At 43.8% G+C, this 15785-nt stretch overlaps 1 protein-coding gene and 1 long non-coding RNA gene across 9 annotated transcripts in view; both read left to right on the forward strand.

Moving 5' to 3' along the window:
* On the forward strand, nt 1-2069 carry LOC118227311. The gene is made up of 3 exons (XR_004765236.1): nt 1-335; nt 1386-1609; nt 1890-2069. It is a non-coding gene; the product is annotated as an uncharacterized LOC118227311 (long non-coding RNA).
* A 1091-nt stretch (nt 2070-3160) lies between these two features.
* klhl5 (kelch-like family member 5) overlaps nt 3161-15785 on the forward strand; it is a 32537-nt gene continuing 19912 nt past the window's right edge. For 2 of the 8 annotated variants that reach the window (XM_035417563.1, XM_035417566.1), the window contains exon 1: nt 8949-9335. The gene's annotated coding sequence lies outside the window, so the exon portion shown is untranslated. Of the gene's footprint in view, nt 3428-4111; nt 4155-4846; nt 4896-5323; nt 5403-5799; nt 5891-8947; nt 9336-15785 lie in introns of those variants that run through there. The other 6 variants (XM_035417564.1, XM_035417565.1, XM_035417569.1 and 3 more) reach the window with 6 other exon arrangements.

Genomic DNA, 15785 nt, shown 5'->3' on the forward strand with positions numbered 1-15785 from the left:
CCTCACTGAGACCTGGATCACACCAGGCGACACTGCAACCCCTGCAGCCCTCTCCTCCTCCTTCTCCTTCTCTCACGCCCCCCGCCCGTCTGGCTGTGGTGGGGGCACAGGTTTGCTCATCTCTCCCTCTTGGAAATTCTCTTCTCCCCCTCTCTCACCTCTCCATCTCTACCTTTGAATACCACTCTGTCTCAATCACCTATCCTGTTAACTTGTATATTGTGGTTATCTATCGCCCTTCAGGGCCCCTGGGAAGCTTCCTCCATGAGCTCGACACCCTGCTCAGCTCCTTCCCAGAGGATGGCACCCCACTGATCCTGTTGTAGTCTGTATTGGTATCTGTTTGCTGTTAGTGTTTCTTTCGTGTTTCTGTGGGTTTATGGTTTTTCACATCCTCCATCTCAGTGTTTTCCTCCTCCCGGTCACTTGTCTCGCCAGTGCCGTCTCTGTGTCTGTGTTCCCTGAGCTGCTTCACTCACCTGCGTTTGCGTGATTTCACTATTCGGGTGGGTCCGGGTTTTCCTGGTTTCCCCCCTTCTTTCCAGTATCGTTTTACTTCCTGCTTATATCTAGTTTTACTCATTTCTACTAATCCTTACTAACTTATAGATTGTAAAGTACTAACCTCATTAATATACTAACGTGAATATTACTAATGGACTAACAAACACTAGTTTTGGGTTTTTCATAGTTTAGATCGCTATACTAATACATTAACCATTCTCCCCTTTTCCATGCTGCGCTGTAGCTCCACCCCTTTTCTTTCTAGTCTGCCCTAACACTGAGTTCTGCAATTACCTGCACGTGTCTCTTGCTCTAACTGCACCTCTCTCTCTGCTTGTGTTTTACTTGCTAAATCCAGGCCGTCTGTTATCATTGTCTGTGATTCCAGTCCGCATTTTCAGTCCCCTGTCATTTCATTAATTATCCTAATGTTCTTCACCTAGATGTTGTTTGTTACTCTGCCCTCACTCACGTAACCCCTCCTTGATTGTTACCTTCCCCAGTGTATAAATGTCAGTCTTTTTCACCAGCTCCCTGTCAGAAGGTTGATCATATTCACTATGCCGATGTTTTGTAAACCTTTGTTTATTGAGATTCCTGAGACACCCTTTCCGTACCACTTCCAGTTTGCCTGCCCCTTTTGTTTGATTGCTTTCTGGTTTGACCTTCGCTTTGTTTTCACTTCTTGCCTGTTCCTTTGTACCTTCGCCTATCTGATCTCCTGGTTTTTCATTTTTTGCCTGTTTACCACTATTCTTTTGGAAACTCCATTTTGTACCGTCCTATCTCTGATTACCTGGCTTTGAACTTTGGACTGAATAAAGACAATGTTTTTTGGATTTCCCTGGTCTGCGTTTGGGTCCTTACACAGAACGTAACAGATCCTCCTGGGAGACTTCCACATCCACCTTGATGCCTCCCACTCCGCAGCCTTCCTGCCCCTACTCTACTCATTCCATCTCTCCCTGATGCACTCCCCACCAACACACAAAGCTGGCAACCTCCTAGACTGGGTCATCCTGAGGAATTGCTCCTCCGATCCCACGTTGACCCCTCTGCATCAGTCCGACCACCACTTCGTTTCCTTCTCGACATAGCTCAGGAGGTAAGACCGATTGTCTGGCAGTCGGAGGGTTGCCGGTTCAAACCCCGCCCTGGGCGTGTCCAAGTGTCCTTGAGCAAGACACCTAACTCCTAACCCCTAACTGCTCTGGCGAATGAGGGGCATCAACTGTAAAGCGCTTTGGATAAAAGCGCTATATAAATGCAGTCCATTTACCATTTACCATTCTCCTGCCCTCAATGTGGGCCTCCCTGGTTGACAGTCAGGAGATGGGGCTCCCTGGTTACAGCTGGTTTGCTGACTTGCTGTCATCTGTTTTCAGATGTACTTGAAACCTCAAGAGGGAGATCGAAGACATCCTGATCCGGTACCACGGGACCTTGTTGGTGGGCGACTCCCGCCGCTGCCGGTCCGACGAGTTTGCTGGACCCGGAGCCCGCCCTCGCTACCAGATGTCTTACTGCTAAAAATGCTGTCTTCGCTTTTATATACAATAAAAAAGAAAATGACCTAAATCAGCTTCAGGCTCACTGTGTGTACTGGTCTTTTACTCTGCTTGCTTTTTCTTTTCCAACCAGCCTTTTACTAAAGGCAGACTTAACATTCCTGATTTACTTTTCTGTTAGTTTGCTATTTTTCTCTATGATGGCACCTGACGTGTCAGAGATATGGGTCGATCCTCAGAGCGCACGTTACTTCGGCAGAAAAAAATTATTTCATCGTGCTTCGCCCTGCTGTAATCGATGTTCTGTCTTTATGAACCTGCAAAGTGTTTTTCTGCTTGTTTCAGTGGTAATGTGGGGATTGATGTTCAATTAAGAATGCACTGATTGCTTGCTACTGATTTTGCAGACCAGTGCTTTTCCAACTCTGTACTATCCCGTTTGGCACCTTGTTTGCAAAGCACAATTGCGATAATGGATTTCTATCCAGCCGTTCGCTTTTATGTGAATATCTGGCTTTTTCTTCATGGCGTCTACAGCAGTTTCTTGTCAGGGTAAGTAATCCCTCAGATCAACAAAGCGCAATTAAGAAAAATTACCAGTCCTTTAAAATTCTACTGCGGTTGTGCTTGTAACCAAACCAGCGTGTGTCGGTTGCCAGGGCGCGGTTAGAACACCCCAGTTGTATGCTACGCTTGTCGACTGGGGGGGCAGTCTTCTGCAAGTTATTCGGGCTAAGTGCTGCTGTTTCGCGCAGTTGATAAGCACCTGGATGTCTTTAAGCAAATGGTCCTTTCCGACGCTTTTGTTCTGGGTCAATGCTTGATGCTAATCCAAGCCTGGTCAAGCTTTGAAAATAGACAGGATACCGCTTTATCGCCCTTTAACAAAATTGCTCTTTTAAATTTTATTTCATATAGTGTCAGTTATCTGTTTACCAGGAATGTTCAGCCACTTTGCTTTATTTACTGCCCACGCGCCTGTCGGTGTTTGTGGACAGAAAGCCCGCTCGGAATTCCTAATTCTCTTTTGATGTGTATAAATGACAAGCGCTCTTAACTGTCGTGACATCCTAAGGTAAAGTTAACTTCGGAGTGCGGGAGCTTGCGAAGAAGGCAGATTCCGACAGGCGCGCTGTTGCACAGATGTTACTTGTAACTAATCCACCTACTTTCGCAGGTAGAATTGCAAAGCGCAGGTAATGCATTAAATATTTCTTAGGCTCGTCCGCCTGAATTTCGGCTGTGCTCCACTACAAAATGCAATTCTGACATTCTAACGCACGAGTATAGTCAAATGCCTTCATGATTTTACGCCTGTTTTCCGTTTGGACGCAGCCCTGAAATGAACATAAAACGGAAATTGAAAGCGCTGCTTCCTTGGATGGTTTTATTCTGCCAGTTTATTCTTTTTCAAGGTAGGTTCTCGACCTTCTCGATCACGTCTGACAGAAATGTCAACGGCAAACAACTGCAGCTCTGAATATTTGGCTACATTAGCTACAGTAATACAAAAATGTCATTGGCAGATTTACCTGAAATTAGGTAGTCTGCGGTTACCCTGAAATAGGAACTTTAAGTTTGTACTTTATATGAAAGTTACTAAACTTCATATAAGCACGCCAGTCGATGTGTAGAATTTATAGTTTACTTCTATTACGTGTTGGTTTCGTTTTTTTAATTTTTATTTTTTTAAATGTTTTCAATGTAAAATGTACGTGAAATGAGGTACGCGCGGGCCCTGTTGGACTCGAAATTTAAGCGCTGACTGAGCATTTTGTTCTGTAACCTAAATTACTTAATATAAGTGAACAGTTATGACAAACAAGCTGAAAGTTAAATTGCCACTGTCTCAAGTTAACATTTTAAGTCATCTTTTAAGACAATGGAGGCATGTCAACGTTTAAATGTTTAAGAGTTCATAACTCATTGATGCTTCTTATGTCATAATTTCAGCAATCTTAAATTAGCCAATGGCCTAATTGTTTTAGTATTGGTCCTGTTGTGTTTTCTATATATATATATATATATATATATATATATATATATATATAATTTTGCTTCATGCTTAATGTCAGTGACATGTTTGTCTGTCAACTTAGGTTTAAATTGCCAATCGCCAATCCCACAACATAAATTGCAGAGGTAAGTTTCACAGAAAATGTACAATTAGTGATTCAAGTCTGTGAAATGTTTTGATGATGTATGAATATTATTAGCAGATTTTCTGATAATGTTTGATCGAAACACAGAATTCTGCTTTGATCTTAAAGTATTGTAATTATGTGAAAACATGTATACGGTATAATTACCTGTACCCAGATATGCATTTTAATGCATACATATGGTGCTGTGAAATATTCTCATTTATTTATACTCATCCCTGAGAAATTATAATATAATTAATGATTAACTCTTCAAGTATGCAAGTTTAATTAGATTCTTGGAGATTAAAACTGTTAGAATGTTCATCTGAAGTGCACATGTAACTACCGATCTTTGCGAATAGCAACTTTCTATGGGCTGTAAGCCTGCGTTATGATTTATTTTTATAGTTGTTTCTATTTTAATTACCTCTGTTTTTAATTTGTGTTTTATTAACATATTGTTTTGGCCACTCGGTTTTTAAAATATGTTTTTATTACATCTACGTTCCCCCCATTCTTATTGGGATATTTTATCATGCTACAGTTTATATATCTTATCCTTACAGCTCAGGACTCCATGAGATGGAAGAAACTTGGTTTTTGAATGTGTATAAATGTGTTACTGAAGGTGTGTTGGGTAGGGGGTGCGATGCCTGTCTCAGTGACCCAGCGTTCCTTCTCTCCCTGCAGGAGGAGGTTTAATGTGCTTCGACAGAAACCGGATCTCTTCAGAGGAGAGGTATACCTAAGAGAAAAGTGCGTGGGGGCGGGTGGGGGGCGGCAAGGTGCGCCCGAATACGAAGGTGCGCCCGATTCTCACAAAGACCTCCTTGTCTGTAACACAAACGGCACAGTAGCAGAAACTATCTTTTACCTGTATCTACAGATAAAACAAAACTTCTGTTCACCGATGACAGGGCTTTAATTAAGATTCATAATGATGATGAGAAACCTTGCACATTTTTTCAGAAGTTAGGAAGTTGTGTGAGTTTGAATGGTGGACTGTGGTATTAAAACAAGCAGCAGTTCCCTTGTGTTTGGGAGGAGTGAGAGTGCATGCCTGTCTGCAGTCTTGTGACCTGGCTGAGGAGGTCACGGAAATGAACGTGAACAACTTCCAGATCTGGAGAAACTTGGGGTCGTTTTCTAAAACTCCTTTTCCTATAGACGTTTACTCCCCTGGTGTCCGAATCTGCCCTTCCGAGAAGCGTCTTTCACAACTACACCGCCCGGGACGTGTCTGCAGGTAAACGCTGTCCCGTCGGCTCTAACCCCTGCCCGGGGTTTGGGAGTTGCGCTCATTATGTAGAGATTACAGGTTCAGACCCCGGGTCGGTCGCTGCCGCTGTCCTGCCGAAGCTGTTTGACCTGAGTTGCTTCAGTAAATATCTGGCTGTGTAAATAGAGTGATTGTAAAGGTACGGGGTAAATGAGATTTCCTGTGTATACTTTTTCACTGAATTGTATCAAAATTGGTTATTAGTATTATTATTATTACAGTAATGTTGTCCTGATGATTATTGATATTATTATTGTGGTTCTTATTGGATGGATCAGGTTTAGCCATAGAATGCTGTTAATTAGTTTGCTGTATCTGTCCTTGCCTCTGATTGGTGGATAAGAGTGCTTGTCTCCCTCTGCAGAGAACTGATTGCCTTAATGGCGGCTGGTGCAGGGAGGGGGGAGACTGTGACTGCTCCCAGTTTCAGGGCCTGGGAGAGCGCTGTCAGATCAGTGAGTACCTCGTCCTGTCGCGATCGCCCTGTACCCCTCTTCGGTTCTGTCGTTGTTCCCCTGTACCCCTCTTCGGTTCCGTCGCGTTTGCCCTGTACCCTTCTTCGGTTCCGTCGCGATACCCTGTACCCCTCTTCTGTTTCGTCACAATCGCCGTGTACCCCTCTTCACTTCCGTTGCAATTGCCCTCTGCCCTGTATTCAAGATAATAAATGACCGCTGTATCTTGAGTGTGTATTATTTACATGTGAAACCTATGGCAGGAGTGTATATTTATTCCATATTGTGGCATCATGAGAGGGCGTGTCATTGATGGGAGGTACGTCCCCTCAAAATGGCTGCAACGCACTACAAAACAGATGGCTGCCGCACAAGAAGACTACAACAACCGGGTCGCCGCCGACTAAAGCCGGCTGCGGCTAATCGACTTGGTGGCGGGTTTATTTAACGAGGCCTTCTCTGAAGGGAGGGGGTTAGATGTGAAGTGATTGTGTGCTTGTCTAAGTGAAGCTTTGTAAACTATTACTTTGGCGGTTGTGAAACTTTCTGTTACCTTTTTAAAGACTGCATTGTTAAAACTTTTTGGTTGATTATTAAAAAGCCCACCACCTTTTGGAAAACTGCATGGACCTGCTTTTGTTTGAGCGCCCCCACACACTGATGCCGCAATATTTAACCACAAATATTCAGTGCGTAGCATTTTCGTTGTTATATCGGCATACCTTTAGGCTATTGTTCGCTTTATCTTGTTGCTTTGATGGAATACGAATTTTAGGTAGTGAAAAAATATTTTTTGCATTCCCAGACAGATGCTATTGTCCAGTGTGTCATGCCCGGGGAGTATTGTTGCAGATGAGACTGCAGGGAGGAGGTGCTTATGAAATGGACAATTGTGGCACTTAGAAACTCTGTATTTTGCATCAGTGTCTTGTATTGTATCCTAAAGGCTGAAATCCTGAATTATGGTGTTTTCACTCATTGTTTGGTTGCGGGAGCACTGAATGTCTGAGTTGAGCAATCTCTGGATGTGATAGTGTTCAAATCTGTTCGATTTAGTTTATACATCACTGGTGATGGGCCCATTTGAGTGGCTGAGTGTGTGTTCATTGGCCACCACTGAGGCTTAAGGATGTGATCTGAAACCCAGCTGTGAACTGCCTGAGGCACCTGTAATCCCAGAGATGACATTAGTCTTTCCCCCAGGATACCAGAGTACCGCTGACAGTTAGCTCCTATGTCCATGTCCGCGCTGCTGTGTCCATGTCCCCGTGTCCATGTCTGCGCTGCTGTGTCCATGTCCCTGTGTCCATGTCCGCGCTGCTGTGTCCATGTCCCTGTGTTCACACTGATTTTACGGCTTCATAAGAATTATGTGAATTTTGTGTATGTTGTGTAAACTTTAGACCAACGTACGTTCTAATTCCTTTTTAATTTGAGACAGTAATTTTCATGGTGAATATTTGAAATGTATTGTGTCAGAGCTGTTTGTGCTTTTTGTAATGCAGTACCAAACATTGGGCAGGACAGAGATGGGATATGTAGGTCGTGGGGACAGTACCACTTTGAAACGTTTGATGGAATCTATTACTACTTTCCTGGAGCCTGTTCCTACATCCTTACTAAAGACTGCCACTCTCCAGAACCACAGTACACAGTGTGGGTAAGACTGCCGCTCTATAGAAACACAGTACACGGTGTGGGTAAGACTGCCGCTCTGTAGAAACACAGTACACGGTGTGGGTAAGACTGCCGCTCTGTAGAAACACAGTACACGGTGTGGGTAAGACTGCCGCTCTGTAGAAACACAGTACACGGTGTGGGTAAGACTGCCGCTCTGTAGAAACACAGCACACGGTGTGGGTAAGACTGCCGCTCTGTAGAAACAATGTTCTCAAGTACAGATCCCATCATTACTTATAAATGATCTGTGTTCCTTAGACTGGCCTGTTGGTCAAATGAATGGCAGCACATAAATCGGTGTTGAATATTCGGCCACCTGCACGTCACCGTCAATGAATCCACTCTGAAAAGAGCTGAGTAACTGCAGAAGTTGCACTGTGTGCTGCTTTTTCTTCAGGAATGCTAATTTGGGCAGATGTCAGTCACAGCTCCCTATAAAAGCAGGTGGCAGTAGGAGGTGAAGGCAGTGGCAGGGGTAGGGGCAGGGGCAGGGGTGGGGGGGGGGGGGTCTCAGAGGTAATGAACAATAACAGGCTGACCGCTCCCACAAGGGCAGAGTCAGTTTACCCACTGTCACTGACATTCTGGGGATTTTCAAGACTAGGCTTGATACAGTGTTAGATACTTGATACAGTGTTAGATACTATCTAGTCTGTAGGAAATCAGAGCACTAATTTAGTTAGGAAAATGGCGAGCATTGTTGGGCTGAACGGCCTGTTCTCGTCATTATATTATGTTATTAGCTTTGCTGCCGTAGTGCAAAAGATTTGGATGTGTACTAATCTGCAGGTTGGGGGGGAAAATACACTTAAAATTTTTATTTACATAATTTTATTTGTTCAAGCATTATTACACTTGTAGACTTGCATTTTAATGGGAACCAAACGTTGGTGGTGTTAAGTGCTTGTATGCTCTTGGCTGACGTCTATTTACTGATTTTCTGTCTGTTTTACACTAATTTCGAAAGATAATGAAATGCTCTTAAGTGCTGGGTCTGTCAGTGGTAGCATTTCTGAACCGCTAACGCAGATATATATTTTCGCTGGTACTGTCCTTCATTAGGCTATAAGAAGTAATTTGTTTGGGGAGTTTCCACACAAGGACTGCTGTATGATTGTCAGAAATTGCCAACACAAGCAAATTACCAACTTTACGGAATTTACGAAATTGTAAATTATGTCGTAGTGGCCGCTAAATATCGTCGTCCATAAAATGTTCCATCAGGATAATAAATGCTGTTTCGAGCGACGGGTGAATTTCGTGTCTGACTGACGTCGGGTGAGCTTGCAGTCTCAATAAAATGGGTTTCTTACATTTTATGAAATAACACGCCCCGTGTCGTGTCAGGCTGAACCTACAGTAAAAACCCGTCCCTGTTCTGCAGTAATGCAACGCTTCCGCGTTATTTCACACCAACGCGCCTCAAAAATGGAACTGTCGCTGGCGAAAAAAATGTATTCATCCAAAAACCTATAGCTTGACTGCGGTTTAAGTTTTCAGTCAAACTGACAGCTGATATGGTGGTGGTTTCCTTATATCTTGGAAGCTTGCACATTATGATGGATTCTGCCGAACGTTACATAGGGAAATTGCACGCTGACTTTCTTTAAAAAGTGGGTGGAAAAAGTGCTGGTCGAAGAGTGCACTCACTCGTAACTATGCATTGCAAGCAGGTACGCTAGTGTCAGTGATTTACTCAATCATTAACGCTTAACATTCAACGTGATAATACCTGCATTAAGCCCCCATCTGACTCTTATAGAAGGTAAGGATGTGATTTAATCCGGATTATCCTTTTATGGTACTCATATAAATGAAGATAACGAGAGCATTAACAGCTGTCTACAATATGAAGCCCATTAATGGGAGAGGAAGTCCCCAACTGGGGATGGCTTGAAAGCGGCGTGAGCACGGAGGAAAGCGGGGGGTTCTAAACGGCCTTGCTCTGGTGTTGTATAATGTTAACGAAAACGCATCGTTGAAATTATTTTGACGTTCAGCTTGGTAGCTAAAGATAAAAACTGACTGAAGATATCATAATGCTTATCATCCTGGTCGAGTTATCGTCAGAGGGAATTACTCTTTTAAACTTGCTAGGTCTCTTTTTGGTCTTCTAACTTCACTGCACGTTATTACAAGAGTACCAGTCAGAAGTGGTAGCATAAAGACGTTAACCAGAATGCTTATATTTAATGGTCTAGCTTGTTTATATTGAGCCAATTTAGTGTCAAACCAGGCGACTGCTGGGATAGCCGATTATGTGTAGCTATCTAGTTATGAAAAAATTTCATGGTACAAAAAGCGAGATGGCTTTACATGTAAGAGCTAACGTTGCACATTCAGGATCCACGAATAAACATTAATTGTCTCATGACTGTGGCTTCGATTATTTGCAATGCATTCATGTCTATGGGTGTCTACGAAAATGGATTTGTAATCTGCCTGTTAGTTGGCTAGCCACCTCGGCATTTTCTTGTAGCTGCTGATCCTGGGGATTGCAATTTGGTATGCTAGGCAGTGGATGCAGGGTCGAGTGAGGTCAACTTCGAACCAGAGTTCAGACATTTGAGAGTTGCGGTCGTTTACATCACTGTGTCGTTAGTTACTAGCAATGAGCATAAGTTATAATGTTTAGGCTATGCAGTTGAGGGACACTGTGTTATTTAACGGATTTGCCTAACGTTATAACAAGTTTTGCTGTGTGATTGTTTACGTAGTTGGTGAACATGTAGGCCTATTTGAAATTTGATTTGCCTGGCAGTTATTGGCATGCGTTTCATTCCCATAGATGCTTACGCGTGATATTGATGCAACGCTGTGAATTGTATTTTGCCAGTTTCTAAGTGTTCTTAAAAACTGACAAAATAACGTGTTTTGCAGAAATTGATGTAAACTATGGCCTTCCTGGTTCTGTGCTGAGACATGACACCAAATCTTGACTATATGTCTAGATACAAGTTGGAAAGTATGTGTAATTGTGGGGATATTGCAGATTTTAATTCTGACCTCAGGTTGGCTAGATTCCTGTCCCTCACATTTTCATTGTCAGCATGACTTTGCTGTGGCAGGTACAGAATTTGAACATTTGGAATCATTCTGTCACAGAAACAATTGATCGCCACGTGTCGCTTTACAAGTGCTAAGAAGGTTTGTTTTCCTTAATACAACAGTGTAGGTTCCTCTTTACTAAAGGAAAAATGAAGAAGGGATATCACACAATGATTTCCCAGAGTTATACTGCACTTCTGCTTAACTTCTTTCCAGTAAGGCGGTTCGTGGGGCCTGGGTGGACGTCTGCCTGTAACATCATGTTGCTTTCCTTGCTGCCCACAATGGGGCCCATGCCAGCCCACAGTGGGTCCTGGGTGGACGTCCGTCTGTAACATGACTGTAAATAAGCCGGTGCTTGAGTGTGGTCAGGTCAGGTCTGCAGTCAGAGGAGAGCAGGTTCTTCAGAAGAGGGGAGCTGAGCAGGGGAAGGATCCGATTGGATGGCTGTTCTCCTGACTGGTGCGGGGGCTGTGATCTGATTGGATCGCTGTTCTCTTGTCAACAGATATGACCTCTCAGCTAAATTTATGGTTTAAAGCACCTGACAGGACCAAATGAAAGTAGGGTGCATCATTGTCTGTATTTGTTTTTTCTAGCCCAGTCTTGGAAATGATTTGAGCATTTGGTGGTTTAAAATGTCAGCTGTATGTTCACAACACATTGTCCTGCATGGCACGTACAATGGAAATCAAATGCACTTGCTGCCACTCTTGTGCACAAAGGGAAAAGGGACAGCTGTTTTATATTAGCATCATGTGTCGCCATCTAATAGAAATTCTTTGGGGAACAGAGGACTTAATTTCCCACAGGCTGAAGTAAGTGCACTGCAAACTGTTTCCAAAATTTTAACTACTCTCAATATTGAATTCTTGCTGGGAAAGACAGTTTTTAATCGCACATGTATACGTCTCAGAAACATTTACTGTGAATTAAAATGGGCTAATTACTCAAACGAAAACTGTTTCGTGTAATAAGAGGGAGTGATAAAAGAGCTATTTCACACATCTTTGCTGTGGAGGTAGACCTATCTAACGTTCATTCAAGCTGAGGTCTATGTGCAGATTTGCATCACAGTTGATAGTATCATGGCCTAGTATCAGGGTAACACGGCTACTGATTGAGGTGGTGACAGAAGGGTTTAAGCAGAAGGACCTGCATACTCTGGTATATGCCTTGGTGACTTCTGAAGGTGAACAGAGGTGAGCCTTTGACTACAGAACTATGGTGAAAGCATTTGGGGATAATATTGTGTTTGTGCTGAAACTCTCAGCAGTGGAAGTTAATGAAGGAATAAAAAAGTGCCTCCACAAGACCACATGGCAGAATGCTTGGCAACAGATTCTGGGTGTAAGTACACTGGCTTCAGACCAACACCCAAACATATTGTGCAAGCACTGTAGGATGCTACACTTCAGTCCTGAACTTCCTGTTCTGGGGACCCATTCTTTGGGTACAGCTATGAGGTCGTACAGCTGAGTTGGATTTTAAAAATGTAATATGTAGCCTATATATATTTTAGCTCTGGTGTATTCTGGAATGAAAGTTGTTCTGAGGGCAGAATGATCTGGTTGGCTGAGGAGGTCAGGCAGCGGTCAGCAGCTCTTCTGTACCCTGGACAATGTGTTCAAATCCCACTTGCAGTTCCTTAAAAAGAGTCGGGAATCGTTATTACACCTGTTTTAAGAAGCTATGAATAAGTGATGTGTGCCCAATCCCTCCTTTCCCTGTGTGTCCTTATGTGCCCAACCCCTCCTCTTTTTATTCTTTCTCCTTTTTCCTTTGTCTTCTTTTCTCCCCCGTTGTTTCTCTCCTTCATGCGTCCCTCTTTCCGTTTATACTTGCTCCCTCAGTGCAGATGTCTTGGCTTGGCAGTCCTCCCGGTTTGTCTGCCTTGTGCAGTACACTCCACTTTAACTTCCGAGGAAGACCCATTAAACACCACGAAGGTGACACTCCTGTAGGGGTTTGGGGTGTGGCTGTATTTCCTCTTCTGCCTGTGAAATATATTGTGGCCATTTAAAGGCGTTCATGCACGTTAGAGCCGGCAGCCACCAGCAATCATTCAGTGGCTGCAGGACGGCGGACTGGCGGGGGAAATTTAAGGCCTTGTCCGGGCTGTTTGAGAGGAAGCCTGAGTCACACCTCTGCTTGAAGATTAAGGAATGTAAGGGTCTGTGAATGCTGAGTCGGCGGTCCACCTGAGCGTTACTCATACCTTTGACAACTGGCAGCCTGAAACGTCAGCCATTCCTGAGCTGTTCTCAGCAGGATGAAAAGACATGGACCCCTCCATTTCACAGCCGTGAATGACTGTATGCAACTGCATTGAGACTTGTGCTCTGTGTCTGTCAGAAAGGTGTCACCAGGTGGTTGCATGTTTAAATTTTGTGGGGGGTCATACTGCTTTTAGTACTTACATTCCTTAGTCTGAATTTCTTCAGTGAATTTTTGTTTATCTCCATGATGCTGTAAGTGTGAAAATCACCCCTGATAAGGTATTTGGTCCCAGCCACTGTCTGCTGGATTGTATTCTTGCCTTAAAACTAGAAACCAGCTGAAATGCGATATTTTTGTCATCAACTGCTAAAATTGATCAGTTAAGTGCGGAACAACTATGAAAACCTGACAGACTCTGGAGCACCAGGGTTGAGTAGCACTGGAATTAATCACGGGGCTAGGTAATGCCACAGACATAACATAAAACTGAGAATCTTAAGAGAAAATGATCCACAGTGGGCGCTGTGACATGGCCTTGGGAGATGCCTGTGGGAGCCATTTAACACACCGCCTTTGAAGAGAGGGGCTGATTCAGCACAGTCCACCTGACCTCACCTGCAGATGCCCCGGTTACAAAAGAGACACAATGCCGTTTTGAGTTTTCAAAGGTAGCGCAGAGTTTGGGTAACGAGCGAATTACACCACATGCTTTTTACATTTCGTGCACCTGGCACCTGACCTGAGCATTAAACACAAACACGACTCCCTGACTTGAGCATCAACCACAGATGCGACTCTTGTGTGTTTTTATATAGTCTGTTTACGCTCTTTTTATAGTGTTGTTCTTCTTGTGTGAAGGACATTTGTAGATTTCTTTATTGGTGACGCATAAATAAACCTGCTAATGATCCAAGCACTTAAACTGGCACAGACAAAGACCAGTGGGCCGAGGGGTGCTTTCCCGGAGAGAGATTAGCATGAATAATTCACACTGCTTTATGTTGCTGGTTTATTGGTCTGTAATTTATTAGACTAGAGAGATCCACCTTGACAAGAACCAATCAGAGCTGCCGAGGACACAGGCTGCGTTTTTCCTGCAGGAGCATTTTACAGAATTCACTGCCCTATGGAGAGGGGAAACAACTTGTACTTTAATATCAGATGTCATGAATTTTCGTTCTGCCAGCTGGGGGTAGCGGGGGGAGGGGTTAGTTGTGGGACTTCTACTAATTTCCTACTAAAGGAGGGATTCCATCAAACCCCTGTGGCCTTGTTTCTGGTGAGTTTGTGGTTGCCATGGTCAGGGCATTCGGGGTGGCTCCTGCCTCAAGGGCGTTCCTCTCCCGAGTGGTTGGACACCCCATCAAAACAACCCCAAATGCAGTTCTGTCCTGTACGCCCAACCCTAACCAAACCCCAAATGCAGTTCTGTCCTGTACACCCAACCCTAACCCTGACCCTTACTGACTGCACATTGTTTACCGGTGCGGCAAAAATCCCAGCTTGGAAAGGTCAACGGATGGTTCTGTGAGACAAGGACCGACTGCTCTGTGGACCCTTTTCAGTCCCAGGGAGAGCGTTTTGTTGGACGAACCAAGAATCTGCTTATTAAGGGTGATGGATTTTCTCTGTCTGCACTTCAAATGGGCACTTTCTCCTGTGGTCCATTTTAAAACTACTGTTTACTGTTTCACCCAGAAGTTGAAGTCCTGCTGGAGTTTAAAGGCAGGATTTGTGTGATAAATGTTAGGTTAGGGTTAGGGGTAGATCCACAATAGGTGGACGGATCCTCAGGTAACGTGTCCAAAGGTTCCCATGCCTGCTGTGCTTCCTGACCTTTCTCACCTGAGACCTCTGGATTGGGATAGGGTTAACCCCAACCCTAACCCTGAGACCTCTGAGGGATTGGGTTAACTCTTATTTTTACTCGTATTGATTTTGAACGGTTTTCGCACGCTAGTCTTCGCAGGGCACCGGGGCCCACTGCTTCCAGGTCTGAATTTCAAAGAAAAACAGAAGAAACTTAATAGGATCCCTTAGTCTCTGCTCTTGTGTTGTTGTTGTGGAAATGCCAGGATTGGAAGTTTCAGCTGCTTTTTTTATTGCAGGATGGAAGGGGACTCATTTCTGAAGATCTTACAATGGGAAATGTGATGTCTGGTAGAGAAATGGGATTTTGTGTACATTTCTCTGTATGGTTGTCTGAAAGTCTGAAAGTGTGTGTGCGTGCATGAGTGCATGCATGCGAAATTCACTCTCAATGTCACGTGTGCAAGCCTGGCAAAGCACACCTATTTATTTTTTTATTGTCATCTGAAATACAAGGCAAATGTTATTACATTGACACCTAGATGGTTATGTTTTCACTGTGGTCGGATATCAGTTTAGAGCTGGCAAGCTAAGAAGACAGGCTATAAAAGAATAAATGAGCATTGAATATTTATTTGTAGTGCTGTGGCTGATGTTCACCAAAATATATTTTTTTCTGGAAATGATATGCGAGACCAGCCTACTTTGGCAGAGCATCTGAGCAGATCACATGACCATAGCCCAATCCTGGCTTTGGGGTAGGGTGGGGGGGGGGGGTTTACCTTGGGGGAAAAAAATGCTGCTCATAAAGTTTTTGTTTTTATTATTATTTAATCATCCCTTCTGAAGGCTTGATAATGTCTTGTAGGCTGTGCCCATAAAAGATTTACTGTAGCTGTGGTGATATTTACACCCATTTGTATTTCTACCTGGGATACTTGCAAATGCTAGTGTCATAAGAATCACCCTGTATGTAAATCCAGGAGCCCAAAGAGGCCCTCCAGTAAAACGTGCTGCCTCAGCAATGTCAAACAGCAGAATGAACATTGCTGCCACAGTATAATGTGTGAGTTATAGGGCCTGCCTGACTTTGTTATTCACCCAAATAAACGTCCTTGCCCCTTTAGCAATGTGAGAC

Source organism: Anguilla anguilla, chromosome 5 (assembly GCF_013347855.1).
Source record: "Anguilla anguilla isolate fAngAng1 chromosome 5, fAngAng1.pri, whole genome shotgun sequence".
Classification (NCBI taxonomy): domain Eukaryota; kingdom Metazoa; phylum Chordata; class Actinopteri; order Anguilliformes; family Anguillidae; genus Anguilla; species Anguilla anguilla.